Raw genomic sequence first — 12,184 nt, forward strand, 5'->3', positions numbered from 1 at the left:
TCATGAAGTGAGGTTCAAGAAGACAGGTGCAGAAATTCTTGATAGTACTGGCACAATTGTTGGCAAAGGAGAAAGAACGAACAACTTGTATGAGCTAAGTGCTCTTACAGCCACCGCTGGAGTGGGCACAAGTAAGCTTTGGCATGAAAGGTTTGGACACATCGGATTTGCACTATTGAAGGAGATGCAAAAGCAAGGTATGGTTGCTCACCTACCTACAATAACTGAATTGAAGGAACCATGTGAAGCTTGTATGATGGGCAAGCAACAGAGAAAGGCATTTCCACAAGAAAGCAAGAATAGAGCACAGGCTCCTCTAGAGTTGGTGCATGCTGACTTGTGTGGTAAGATGCCTACACAGGCCTTCGGGGGATCTTCTTATTTTATGTTGATTGTCGACGACCATAGTAGGAAGATGTGGGTGTACTTCCTTTGTGATAAGGCTTAAGCTTTTGGTAAGTTTAAAGAATGGCTAAAACTTGTTGAGAATGAAATAGGGAAAAGTGTGAAGAAATTTAGAACAAATGGTGGTGGTGAGTTCAACTCAAAGGAGTTTGAAGGCTTTTGCAAGAGCAAAGGTATCAAGCGTCAATTGACGACACCTCACACACCTCAGCAGAACGGTGTTGTGGAACACAGGAATCGCACCATTGTGGAGATGGCAAGATGCATGCTAAAGGGCAAGGGATTGCCTAACCATTTTTGGGCTGAAGCTGTTAATACTGTAGTCTACATTCTAAATCGGAGCTACACAAAGGCTCTCAAGGGAAAAACACCTCATGAGGCTTACACTGGTAAGAAACCATCTGTCTCACATTTCAGAATTTTTGGATGTGAATGTTATGCACATGTTCCAGATGAGAAGAGAAACAAGTTAAAACCAAAAAGTAGAAAATGTATCTTCTTGGGTTATAGTGATGAGGAGAAGGCTTACAAATTATATGACCAAGAGGCAAAGAAGATCATCGCGAGCTATGATGTGGTGTTCAGGAGGAGCCGCATACAGTGGAGGAGGAGAAGGCAAGTTCTTCCACTTTATCATCAAGTGAAGAAGTAGTCCACTATGAACCTGTCCCGAGAGCTATCCCTATCCTTAAGGAGGAGGAAGCATCATCTTCAGATGATGAGGAAAAAGTTCACCAACATGACATCACCCCACCGGAAAAGCCCTTGCCGCGCTGGGTGAAGCAGCTCTATGACCACAATAATCCTATGCCTACATCTGTTGAGGAGAAGGCAGACGGACCAAGGAGATCTCAGAGAATAGAGGAGCAAAGGAGGGCTTCTGCTCACATAGTCAATATGGCCTTGATGGTTGAGATTATGAGAGAAGTAAAGGAGCCAACTGACTTGGAAGAAGCACTTGTAGATCCGTCATGGAAGGCTACTATGCAAGTGGAGTATGACAGCATAATGAAGAATGACACTTGGGAGCTAGTGGATCGACCAGCAAAGCGGAAGGTTATTGGCACCAACTGGATCTGGAAGGTAAAGTACAAGGCTGATGGTACCTTAGAAAAGTACAAAGCTAGACTGGTTGCCCAAGGATTTTCACAAGTTGAAGGGCTTGATTTTCAAGAGTCATTTGCCCCAACTGCCAGAATGGCCACTATTCGCACGGTGCTTGCAGTGGCTGCCCATAAGAAGTGGCCAGTGTACCAAATGGATGTTAAGTCAGCGCTCTTAAATGGTGACCTCAAGGAGGAGGTGTACGTGGCTCAGCCACCAGGGTTTGAGGCCCCCCATTCTGAGAACAAAGTGTGTAAGCTGAAGAAGGCATTATATGGGCTGAAACAAGCCCCCAGAGCATGGTACCAGCGGATAGATAAGTTCTTTTTAAACCTAAACTTCAAAAGATGTGCCTCAGATGCTAACTTGTATGTTTACAGGGATGGTAAAAAGTCTATAGTGATTGTCCTATATGTGGACGACCTTCTTATTACAGGTGACTATGAAGATATGATCAACCAAACTCGAAAGGCTTTGAGTTCTAAGTTTGAAATGACAGACTTGGGCTTGCTGCACTATTGTTTGGGGATTGAAGTTTGGCAAGAGCCAGGAAAGATCTTCATCTCTCAGAAGAAGTATGCATGGGAGATCTTGAAGGCATTTGGCATGACCGAGTGCAAGGAGATAGCTACGCCTATGGAGGTGAATGCAAGTTATCCGTCGAGGATACATCAGCACTAGCAAACATTGGGAGGTATAAGAGGTTGGTCGGCAGTCTGATCTACTTGTATAACACCAGACTAGATATCAGTTTTGCTGTTGGTGTTTTGAGCAGGTTCTCAAACAAACCTCATGAGAGTCATTGGAAGGCTGGGATGCGGGTGCTTAGATACTTGAAGGAAACTCTTGACTATGGTATCATATACAGTTTCGAAACTTCTCTTGTGGGAAACTGTGACTCAGATTGGGCAGGAGACAGTGATTCTAGGAAGTTAGTTTTTGGTTATTGTTTCTGATTAGTAAGAAGCAGCCAACAGTGGCATTGTCTTCTACCGAAGCAGAGTACAAGGCAGCTTGTTTTGCTGCATGTGAAGTAGTATGGTTGAGAAGGATTCTATGGCATATGGGAGTGCAGGATGAAGAACCAACTGTGCTGAGATGTGACAATCAGAGTTGCATCGCCATTGCCAAAAATCCAGTGTTTCATGCACACACCAAACATATAGAGATCCAGTATCACTATGTGCGTGATTTGATGGAGGATGGGATAGTCGAGCTGGCCAACAGAGGAGAATGGAGCAGATAACTTCACCAAAGCACTTACGAAGGATCTGCTTCAAGTTCATCTTCAAAGACTCGGCATTGGGCCGAGGAGATAGTTCACCTATGGGTGGACATTGAGGGGGGTTGTTAGATATGATGAATGCCCCACCCTCATTAGGTGCCACCAATGATCCATGGTGCTCAAAGTTGTAAGGCCTCTACTATGAGGAGAAGCCAAATGTGAGCCCGGACATTGGTTGAGTCCTGACTTGTATATCAGATGAGGTCTATGTGACCAGATGGCAAAAAGGTGACCGTTGTGGGTCTAGTCTTTGGGTTAGATGGAGTGGTTAAGCTGGTAGCAACTTGAGGTGCATTGCATCGAGTTGCGGGGTAAGGGAGTTAAAAGGGGCCCCTATTTTGGGGTTCGGGGGCCACGAAAGCGGCCCCTGGCTGGGTAAAGGGAATATTCCCTGGAATATTTCCTAGCCGACTAGTGGAGGCTCATATGGTAGGTCGGTCAGGCCGACCTAATAGCCTTCGCAGGCTATAAAAGCTAAACCCCTTCACAGCCATCCATCACTCATCTTTCACCCAGTCAGAGTTGTTGTTCCAGCTAGCCTTAAGCTCTTCACCTATCTTCTGTCTAGATCGCCATCTAAGCTTCACACAGTGGAAGCGCACGGGTGGACAGAGCCATCTTTGTATCAGTTGTTTGGAGTTAAAGAATTTACTGATTCTCCTCTTATCTGTTATGTACTCTCTATCTCTTTCTCAGATTTTGTTCGCTGCACCGCGTAATATTTTACATCTACTAGTGGGGTGATTTGATTTCACATGCTTGGAGATTGACACTTACCTCTATCAAGTAGGATTCAATGATGTATATATGCTTCTTGGCTATGTATTGAGCTTCATTACTCTTTGCTTAGTTAGTTGTGTACTTGACGTATCCCTATGGTTGATCTTGAGATCTCTTACATACACAATGTTTATACCTATGGAATATATTGGTTAATGACTCCCTTGAGTTTATGATAGATTTTATTACCTCTTGTATGCCTATTCATTGCTAGTTGCTTTTACACATTCCGGTTGTTACTTGGGTATTCCTAGCAGTGGGAGCTTAGTATGTTGTGATCATTTGTCTACATGGTCTTGGTCATACTATTGTATTTATTACAATAGTGTTATAATTATAGTTTTTAGCATTATCTTGGAGAGCAAACATTATACTTTGACAATATATTGGTTGTAGTTGGTGGATAGCGTTCTACCTTAGTATTTTGTCTTGTTTTGCCCTTGGTTTGGTTGAGTTTTGGGCCTAATTTGCAATTATTTATAGTAGCCCATTCTCTTGGATTTTGCTTTGGTATATTGTCACTATGGCTGTTTCTTCGAATGAAAAGCTTGATGGCACTAACTTCACCTATTGGAAGACATAGCTATGGTAGGTATTGGTTCAAAAGAAGCATATTAGGCCATTGAAAACCAAGAGTGTAAAGCCTCAAGGCATGGGTCAAGATGATCGGGATGAGTTGGATGAGCTATGAAAATCCATTCTTATATTCTCATTTTTTAAATAGATTTATTTCAATGTTATTATACTTAACAATATTACCTAGCAGTAATGAGGCCTTTGCAGTTGGTCCATTATGATGTGTGGGGGACTAGCCCATAATCCATCTATGGGAGGCTCTAAATACTATGTGACCTTCATTGATGACTTTAGCAGTTATACTTGGGGATTTATATACTGACAGCAAAGGATGAGGTGTTTGCTGTTTTTAAGCAGTTCAAGAAGCAGGTTGAGAAAGAATTTGATTGCTACATCTCTTATCTAAGATCTGACAGCAGTGGGGAGTATGTATCATATGATTTTGATAGTTTTTTGGCTAAAAATGTTATTCATAGGCAGCTTACATACAGCTACACTCCACAACAAAATGAGGTAGTTAAACAGAAGAATAGGGTATTGATGGAAGTTGCCTGTGCTATGATGAATGAGAAGAATATGCCACTTTACTATTGGGATGAGGCTGTTATGACAGCCATGTACATTTTGAACAAGATTCCCACTGCAGGAATTCATGATGTGACACCCTTTCAAAAGTTGTATGGCTACAAACCTGATGTCAATCACATGAAAGTATTTGGTTGTAAAGCTTATGTGCATATTCTTGATGAAAAGAGAAGGAAGTTGGATTCGAAAGCACATAAGTGTGTCTTATTTGATTATATGCAAGAAAAGAAGGCATATAAATGTTTTGATCCCTCTACTCGGGAGACACTTGTGAGCAGGGATGTTATATTTGATAAGATGGCTACTTGGTATACATCACCTACAACAGTACCGTCTGACATTCCTTCTACACATGCTTCTTTAGTTGGTTTGCAGTAGAGTACTGCATTGATAGGTCCTAGTGTTACGAATGTATCATCCCCTATATCTCCACAGATAGGGAGATTGCAGAGTTTTGGCTCATCATCCACCAACACCACTATGTTAATGAGGGGGAGATATGACATGATGGAAAACAAATACACTTGGCATGACGACTTCAGGCTATGACTTGGTTGATAGTCTTGATAATGAACTTGGTATTCCTACTATGTATATGCCTAGTATTCAGTAAGGTAGGTACATTTTGCCTCATGAGAGAGGGGAATCTAGTAGTGCACCATAGCTCAGACACTCGCAGAGGGTTAGGTACCATGTGGATAGACTGACTTACAGTGGTTACTCTACGAAGCATTATGCTTATATGACAAAGGTTATGGAGGTTAAAGAACCTGCCACTTATGCTAAAGCAATGATGGATAAGCATTGGTGCATAGCCATGTATGAGGAAATGGCTGCCTTGGCTAAAAATAGCACTTGGAATCTTGTTCCACTTCTAGATGGGAAAAAGACCATTGGTTGCAAATGGGTTTATAGGATTAGATGCAAGTCAGATGGCAGTGTAGAGAGGTACAAGACCAGGCCGGCCGCCAAGGGATATGCTCAAGAGTATGGTCTAGACTACGAAGAAACTTTCAGCCCCTGTTGCCAAGATGGTAACCATATGAATAGTGATTGCATTGGCTGTTGTAAAAGGCTGGAAAACAGTATGCCATGGAAATGCTGAAAAAATATGGCATGGCTGAATGTAAACTGCTTGATATTCCTCTGGATCAGAATGTTAAGTTAGACATAACTACTAGAGCTGAAATTGATGATGTCACTATGTACATGCAAATGGTTGGAAGCTTGATCTACTTGACGATCACAAGACCTGATTTGAGTTATGTTGTTGGGCTCATAAGTTAGTTCATGCAAAAGCCTAGAAATCCACACTTGGATGCTATTAGATGGATTATGCGGTATGTAAAGTCCAATGTAGATCATGGGTTGTTCTATGAGAAGGATAAGGCCCTGAAACTCATTGGTTACAGTGATGCGGATTGGGCAGGATACTCATATGATTGCAGGTCTATGAGTAGTTATGCTTTCAACTTTGGAAGTGGGATGATCAATTGGAGTAGCAAGAAGCAACTGATTGTTGTATTGTCTAGTACTGAGGCGTAGTACAAAGGTGCTGCTTTGGCATCCTGTGAAATTGCATGGTTGCTTAAGCTAATGGCTGATTTGGATATGTAGGTGGATGCTCTAGTGACTTTATTGTGTGACAATCTTAGTAGTGTAATTCTAGCAACAAACCTAGTTTACCATGCCAGAACAAAGCATATTGAGGTACACTACCATTTCATCCGTGAGATGGTTCTTGTAGGCAGAGTGGATCTTATGCATGTGAAGACGAATGAGCAAGTAGCAGATATCTTTACCAAGTCTTTAGGTAAAGATAAGTTCAATTGATTTCGACAGCTACTTGTTGTGTAGGTGTTATCTTGAGCTTGAGGGGGAGTGTTAAGGCTTCAGGCTCTGTCTATATGTCTATGTGTGTTACTGACAATCTAACTATATGTCCAGCTGTGCATAGCAAGTGTGGGACATTTAATAAGTCGGTGGTCTTTGAGCTAACCACAATTAGTACATTGACTAGATGACCTAGTTGTAACTATTCTGCTCTACTAGTTACTGGAGTGAATAAAGAAAGAAATGGGATGAGTTGACTGCTCACTCTCTGTTGCTCAAAACCTACTCTATCATTCAACATTAGGTACCAAGATAGATTAACTTGGACTTATAAACACAATCTTGAGTAGAGAGACAAGACTGAAAGTACAAAGTACAATAGCATTCATCATTTAACTCAATGTCAAGTACATAATTTTATAGTTATAGGATGGTTCCCCTTTTCTCACTGTGCATATGGGATTCAGGCAGCTTCTCCTAGGCTGTCGCATGTCCTTTGCTTTATTGCTCCATACAAAGAGGCTATCTTAGGAGTGTGATTGCATAAATCTCAACACACCTCCTCAATCACAACCTTAAAAAAAGCACTAAGTATACAGAGGCTGTCATGAGTAGAACCTTGGTAAGTCTAGACAAGGAAAAAAAACCAACCATATAAAGCTAGAGGTTGTCACAAGGCCTCACCAAGTGTGTAGAGGTTGTACTGCACAGGTTACATGAGAGTTACAAAACTTATGATTGGAGCATTAATGCAAGTACATACAAGGCTTTAAAAAGGTCTAGTAAAATTTGGAGATGAGGACCGATAGGCCCTTGTGGTCTTCATCTTCAAATATGACATTGTAACCTTTTTATGGTTTTCTTTCATCAAACACCCCATAGTGGCACTATTTAGTGATCCATCGAGATGATTTTCTAGGCAATGACACTTAGTACTCTTTCAAGCAACACGAGGTTTGCTATCTAGACTCTCAGAGACCAGTTCATAATAGAAGGTCTTGGCTATTCCCATGAGAATTGACCCGAATTTTGGTTTTTAGGTAAGTTAAGTCTCCTATTTGGGTTCGGTCTTCAAGCAACTACTTGTGCTAGATTGTTTGGGTCAAAGCTGACTTGTATCACTCTTGGTTCAAGGAGAGTGAGAAATGAGGGGGAGTATGAGTACGTTGGCCCCTCTACATGTAAAGCAGAGTCTCACTCCATTGCCCTAAAATAATACAGAGTTAAGGCTTTAATTGATTCTATGTGTCAATGTTTCTATAGTCTAATACATTGAATTTGTAAAGAAGCTCTCGACTTGCTGAGACCATCCTATCTTAGGGTGGATTATTTGGCAAAAATCACGTCCTCTTGCTTCCCTCAATTGGGTAGTTTTAGTTGTCTACTTACCTAGCACATTTAAGTTGTACACATAAAATCAACTTTCTTCATTAATCCTTTTAGTCATAGTGTTCATTCATGTAATTTAAATCACAACACACAAACAATGAAAATAACCCTTTTGAAAAATATTTTTTTTAAAATAGAAATTCTTATACAAGTGTTCACCTTCATCCATATGGAAGAATGGCATGAAGGACTTTATTTTTTCAAGATTTTCACCCTTAACTAGTACTCGGGCCTCAGGAAGTCCATCCTGAGTTGCGTAGGGGTTTGAATGATTCCAAGGAGTCTAAGAGTTTATCGGCTAGAGCCCCCCTAGCACCCTCAATTGCTCTTGCCCAAGGATCCCCTACGAAGTGACCTTTCACCATCGAGGTCAGTCCAAATCTCTCCAAGAGGCGGCACCTAGTCCCCGTTGAAAAAGGAACCTGCAACTAGCCTTGGGGGAGGTCTAGTGCACTTTCCTTTTTATCTTGTTGTAAACTTAGTATATTAGGATTTTTAATCCAATTCACTCAACTTTCCAAGTGCATCAAGTTAAACTTGTATGCATCACACCATTACAAGCACAAGCAATTCTTCTTCAAGCAATATTCCTAACAAATAGAGAGGCAATTTGAGCAAGATCTTAACTTAGAGGCAATTCTTCCCAACTCGGCTCTCTTTTAACTTCTAGGATTTTTCCTAGTTTTCCTTCAGATTTGTCTTTTCTAAGTCCCCTTTTTGAGATGTAAACTTTAATTTGCCTTCCTTCATTGGGTCTTTCCTTGGTTATTATTAGACTTTGTTCACAAGTTTTGCTCTTAGCCCTTGTTAAAGATTGGTCACTTAACCTCATTACACAAATCTAGAATTTATCTTAATTTGTAGAAATTAGTTGGATCTTGAAATCACGATTTTTCCTTGGAGAATACATGAGTCAATAAAGTGAGTATTTTTCCTAGGAAATTTTAAGATTTTTATTCTTCTCAAGGAGAGCTATATCATCCTTTTGTATTATCTCATAATCTAGGACTTGTATTTCATTTTGTCATGTTGGCAAAGTGAATTAGTCTGAATATCCTAGGTTTAAAAATAGTTACATACTCGATTTAATAATTCCAATGAGCTATGTATGCCATAATTTCAACTTAATTAATAATAGTGGAATTTTTCTCCTTTAAAAAAAATACTCCTAATCAACAATCTTTTATCACCTACTTTAATTATACTAATTTAATTTAGATGAATTACAAATACCAAGAAAAACTATTTTTGTTTATTTATTCTTGATATTTAGTAATTTGTAAATGCAAAAAGATTATCCTTGATGTAATTTTCACCTCTTTCTACATTTAGATAATTTGTAAATGCTAAAAGAAATATTCTTAATGTAAATTTTTACTTTTTTAAATATTTACGTGTAAATGCTAAAGAAATATTCTTAATACATATGATTGGTTTGAATATCCTAGGTTTAAAAATAGTTACATACTCGATTTAATAATTTCCAATGAGCTATGTATGCCATAATTTCAACTTAATTAATAATAGTGGATTTTTTCTCCTTTCAAAAAAATACTCCTAATCAACAATTTTTTATCACCTACTTTAATTATACTAATTTAATTTATATGAATTATAAATACGAAGAAAAACTATTTTTGTTTATTTATTCTTGATATTTATGTAATTTGTAAATGCAAAAAGATTTATCCTTGATGTAATTTTCACCTCTTTCTACATTTAGATAATTTGTAAATGCTAAAAGAAATATTCTTAATGTAAATTTTTACTTTTTTTAATATTTATGTGTAAATGCTAAAAGAAATATTCTTAATACATATGCAATTGGAGGGAATTTATTCAATACATTTTGATGTTATTCAATTTATCATACCTTTTAAAACTTTAACTTAATAACATTTTCTTATTCTAACATTTCTTTTCTGTTGAATTAAGGTATAATTTCTTTATTAAAAAAATAACTCTTTGACTTAGGTTCCTACTCATGTATAAACAATCGATCAATAATCTAGGGAAAAACCTGGTTTTTTGTTATGTCTGATGGCATGTTAGACATGTTTGCAACCGTATTCATAGCTTTTGCACTTCCCGCTCTAGAATACCATCGCTTTGGGGCCATTGTGAGAAGGGAGTCCGCATACACTAGCTTTGAGCTTTAACAGTCTTGATTTAGGAACTCCAAACCTTGCGAGACAGAGACTTTGTAGAGAGGGGAAGGACTTGTCTCATGGGTATGAAAGGCACGAAAGGTAGACAAAACCCTCACAAGCCCGAGTGGTGCTCTCCTTTACGGTTGATGATAATCTCCTCTTGCTCTTCTTCATCTCACTCCTTTCTTTCTTCACTCCCTTCCTCTTTATTCCCCTCTTCTCTTCATCTATCTCTTCCTTCCTTCTTCTTCGTTCTCTTCTCTTCTCCTCTTCCTCTCTTCTCCTCCTCTTCTCTTCTCCTCCTCTTTCACTTCCCTTCTTCTCCACCTATCCTTTTATCTTCTTCTTCCCTTCTCCTCCTTCTCTTCTCTTCTTCACCACCTCTCTCTCTCTCTCTCTCTCTCTCTCTCTCTCTCTCTCTCTCTCTCTCTCTCTCTCTCTCTCTCTCTCTCTCTCTCTCTCTCTCTCTCTCTCTCTCTCTCTCTCTCTCTCTCTCTCTCTCTCTCCCCTTCAACAACTGGTTGGGGGGGGGGGGGGGGGGGAGGGGAAATCAAAGTATTAGCCTAAGGTTAAGGCTTTATAGCCTTTATAAGGCCAACTATCTCATTCTTCATGACAATGAGTTCTCTCTTCCTTTGATAGCTTCGAGATTGATTGGTGGAATCCCACTTGTTCAAAGTTCATGGTTTTTTTTGTGATTGAGGAAACTAGGATGTGTGCAGGATGATTACATGGTTTGATGATTGTGAGAGAGATCGACGATGGTTTGAGAGGGTGGCGGTGATCTATAAGTGGTATCAGTTCATTTCTTTTTCTATTTTCCTTCTTTAAAACAAATAATAAGCTATTCAACCTTAAACCCAGTCTCCCCCCCCAAGTACTAGTCCATGTGGAAGGGGGGGAGGGGGAAAGAACATTACATCCTCTTCCCCTAAGAGGAATCAAGATGTCCTCATCTTGAAGGAATTTAGGATTTGATTCTAGCGAAAACGGAGATCATAGTGCTTGTGGGTTTGGAGTCATTAAAGCTTATGCTACACTACTTGACTACATGCATCATTGAAGTTTAGATTATAAGGACAAGGTAGAGTAGCCATTATAAAGAAATGAAAGTGTAGGGTTCATTACATATGAGGAAGGAAGGTGATTTCTTTGTGGTGAGTTAGGGCATATGTAGCCTGATTGTCCTCACAAAAGGAAGCAAATGTGGTTAAAGATCCTCCTCCGCCATTCTCAAATTCTGTTCCGGATGTGCAAGCTAACACTCATTCAAATGAGAAAAAAAGACAACTCTTAAAGGGTTGGGGGACACTCAACAATCAACGAGTTTTGATACTCTTTGATCTAGGGTCCACATATAATTTTGTGTCAGTAGATACTGTTGAAAGGCTACAAATTCCACCGGATCGATTGGGAACACCAATTGGATTAGGTTCGTCATTTGAAGGACTTACAACCAATTCTACTCCTATTCAAGGGAAGTTGAATCTTAGAATTGGGGATTACCTGATCAAGAATCTTTTCTACTTGCACCCATAGGTAACTGTGATGTTATCTTAGGCATGCCTTGGCATTACAAGATTAGACCTCTTCCCGATTTTGTTAAGAAGACCCTTATATTTCAATTGAAGGTTCGGAACATAGTATGCATTGATGATGTTGGAGATTGGCCTATGCCAATGGTTAGTCATGTTAGCATTTCTAAAGAAATGAAGAAAGCTATTTCTGCGTACACGATTTTTGTGAGAGAGTCGAAAGAAACTAATGATTCAAGGGCACTTGTTGGTGCCTCTAATGATTCAAAAGAAACTAATGATTCAAGGGCACTTGTTGGTGTCTCTAATGAACACACAATACCAACTAATGCTTCTAAGTCTCAGACTTTAAGAGAACCCCTCTCTTTAATTGATCAAGCTAGACATGATTTTGTTAAACAATATGAAGATTGTTTTAGTGATTCACTCCCAGGAGAGTTACCTCCTAAGCACTCGGAAGATCACACAATTGATCTTATCCCAGGTAGTTCACCACCTAATCAACCGCCTTACCGAGTAAGTGCAAGTTAGCAAGAGGAGAT

Source organism: Lygodium microphyllum, chromosome 19 (assembly GCF_053477565.2).
Source record: "Lygodium microphyllum isolate KBCC chromosome 19, Lygodium_microphyllum_v1.1.10, whole genome shotgun sequence".
Classification (NCBI taxonomy): domain Eukaryota; kingdom Viridiplantae; phylum Streptophyta; class Polypodiopsida; order Schizaeales; family Lygodiaceae; genus Lygodium; species Lygodium microphyllum.